Source organism: Coffea arabica, chromosome 11e (genome assembly GCF_036785885.1).
Source record: "Coffea arabica cultivar ET-39 chromosome 11e, Coffea Arabica ET-39 HiFi, whole genome shotgun sequence".
Classification (NCBI taxonomy): Eukaryota; Viridiplantae; Streptophyta; class Magnoliopsida; order Gentianales; family Rubiaceae; genus Coffea; species Coffea arabica.
This window is the reverse complement of record NC_092331.1, coordinates 5181525-5184024: the sequence shown is the minus strand read 5'-3', so window position 1 is coordinate 5184024 and position 2500 is coordinate 5181525.

The following is a 2500-nucleotide window of genomic DNA, read 5'->3' as shown; positions in this document are numbered from 1 at the left end:
TGGCTAGGTGGTAGGCCTTAGGCCACACGACGGCCATTGCCTTGCGTTGGCTAAGGCAAGGGCATGATGCCACACCGACGGCAAGAAAAACGCCCGACGGTGCCCCTCATGGCTAGGCGGTAGGCCTTAGGCCACACGACGGCCGTTGCCTTGCGTTGGCTAAGGCAAGGGCACAATGCCACACCGACGGCAAGATAAACGCACGACGGTGCCCCTCATGGCTAAGCGGTGGGCCTTAGGCCGCACGACGGCCGTTGCCCTGCGTTGGCTAAGGCATAGGCACGATGGCCACACCGACGGCAAGAAGAACGGCCGACGGTGCCCCTCATGGCTAGGCGGTTGCCCTTAGGCCGCACGATGGCCATTGCCCTGCGTTGGCTAAAGCACGGGCACGATGCTAGGCGTTTGGCCTTAGGCCGCACGACGGCCGTTGCCTAGCGTTGGCTGGTGCCCCTCATGGCTAGGCGGTGGGCCTTAGGCCGCACGACGGCCGTTGCCCTGCGTTGGCTAAGGCATGGGCACGGCGGCCACACCGACGGCAAGAAAAACGCACGACGGTGCCCCTCATGGCCAGGCGGTCGGCCATAGGCCGCATGACGGCCGTTGCCTTGCGTTGGCTAAGGCATGGCCACGATTCCACACCGATGGCAAGAAAAACACACGACGGTGCCCCTCGTGGCTAGGCGGTGGGCCTTGGGCCGCACGACGGCCGTTGCCTTGTGTTGGCTAAGGCATGGGCACGATGCCACACCGACGGCAAGTTAAACACACGACGGTGCCCCTCATGGCTAGGCGGTAGACCTTAGGCCGCACGACGGCCGTTGCCTTGCATTGGCTTAAGCATGGGCACGACGGCCTCACCGATGGCAAGGAAAACGCACGACTGCCGTGGGGTTTTGTTCCCAAGGCAACGGGTAAACCTCTGTAGCCATGCTGGAAAAACGCACGACGGTGCCCCTCATGGCGGCCTTAGGCCGCATGACGGCCGTTGCCCGGCGTTGGCTAAGGCGTGGGCACGACGGCCACACCGACGACAAGAAAAATGCACGACGGTGCCCCTCACGGCTTGGCGGTGGGCCTTAGGACGGACGACGGCCGTTGCCTTGCATTGGCTAAGGCATGGGCACGACGGCCTCACCGACGGCAAGAAAAAAGCACAACTGCCGTGGGGTTTTGCTCCCAAGGCCACGGGTAAACCTCTGTAGCCATGCTGGGAAAATGCACGACGGTGCCCCTCACGGCTAGGAGGTGGGCAATAGGCCGCACGACGGCCGTTGCCCTGCGTTGGCCAAGGCGTGGGCACGACGGCCACACCGACGGCAAGGAAAATGCACTACGGTGCCCCTCATGGCTAGGCGGTTGGCCTTAGGCCGCACGATGGCCGTTGGCTTGCGTTGGTTAAGGCATCGGCACGATGGCTCACCGACGGCAAGAAAAACGCACGACGGTGCCCCTCATGGCTAGGCGGTTGACCTTAGGCCACACGACGGCCGTTGCCTTGCGTTGGCTAAGGCATGGGCACGACGCCACACCCACGGCAAGAAAAATGCACGACGGTGCCCCTCGTGGCTAGGCGGTTGGCCTTGGGCCGCATGACGGCCGTTGCCTTGTGTTGGCAAAGGCATGGCCACGATGCCACACCGATGGCAAGACAAACACACGACGGTGCCCCTCGTGGCTAGGCGGTGGGCCTTAGGCCGCACGACGGCCGTTGCTTGCATTGGCTAAGGCATGGGCACGACGCCACACCGATGGCAAGGAAAACGCACGACGGTGCCACTCATGGCTAGGCGGTGGACCTTAGGCCGCACGACGGCCGTTGCCTTGCATTGGCTAAGGCATGGGCACGACGGCCGCACCGACGGCAAGAAAAACGCACGACTGCCGTGGGGTTTTGTTCCCAAGGCCACGGGTAAACCTCTGTAGCCATGCTGGAAAAACGCACGACGGTGCCCCTCACGGCTAGGCGGTGGGCCTTAGGCCGCACGACGGCCGTTGCCCTGCGTTGGCCAAGGCTTGGGCACGACGGCCACACCGACGGCAAGGAAAATGCACGACGGTGCCCCTCATGGCTAGGCAGTTGGCCTTAGGCCGCACGACGGGCGTGGGCTTGCGTTGGTTAAGGCATCGGCACGATGGCACACCGACGGCAAGAAAAACGCACGACGGTGCCCCTCGTGGCTAGGCGGTGGGCCTTAGCCCGCACAACGGCCGTTGCCTTGTGTTGGCTGAGGCATGGGCACGATGCCACACCGACGGCAAGAAAAAAGCACGACGGTGCCCCTCGTGGCTTGGCGGTGGACCTTAGCCCGCACGACGGCCGTTGCCTTGCATTGGCTAAGGCATGGGCACGACGGCCTCACCGACGGCTAGAAAAACGCACGACTGCCGTGGGGTTTCGTGCCCAAGGCCACGGGTAAACCTCCGCAGCCATGCTGGAAAAGCGTTGTGGTTTGGGAGGGGGAGGGACGAATCGAAGCGACAAAGGGCTGAATCTCAG